Source organism: Corapipo altera, unplaced genomic scaffold (genome assembly GCF_003945725.1).
Source record: "Corapipo altera isolate COAL_440 unplaced genomic scaffold, ASM394572v1 55, whole genome shotgun sequence".
In the NCBI taxonomy this organism is placed as follows: domain Eukaryota; kingdom Metazoa; phylum Chordata; class Aves; order Passeriformes; family Pipridae; genus Corapipo; species Corapipo altera.
In genome coordinates this window covers 6,671,833-6,672,400 of record NW_020884882.1, presented here as the reverse complement: position 1 = coordinate 6,672,400, position 568 = coordinate 6,671,833, and positions in this window count along the sequence as shown.

Here is a 568-nt window from a genome sequence, read left to right as displayed (position 1 = left end):
AAATATTATTTTTAAAATATTATTTTTAATTAAAATAATTTTTAAAACATTAAAAAATATTAATTAGGGGTCTGAAGGGGTTGTTTGTCTTTTTTTAAGCACACTCGGTGCCATCCACTTTTGTCACCTTTGTTCCCCCACCCTTACGCTCTCCCCTTACTTTTCCCTCTCACTGTGCCAGCTGCTGTGTCCCTTCATGGGGACAGCTGTGTCCCCCCGGAGCCCTGCCTGCCCCCAGCAAGGGGTCCTGCATGTTTGGGTAGGCCCGACCAAAATGCCCCATCATCTCTCCTTGGGGAAGGGACTTTTGTAAAGGCCACCAGAAATAAATACAGCGTTTGTCATTTGGATACCCAGTGATTTCAGGAGCGACCTTTGGGATGGAAATGGCAGGGAATGGCTCTATCCTGACCTGCCCATTAGGAAATGGAGCTGCAGATGGTTATGTTTTACTGGGGCCCACCGTGTGCTGCAGCACAGGGAAAATCAGCAAAAGGGGGCTTGTTCACCCAGGTTTTCAAGGGTGCAACCAGCCAGATCTTTATCACCACCAGTTCTCGACACTGCG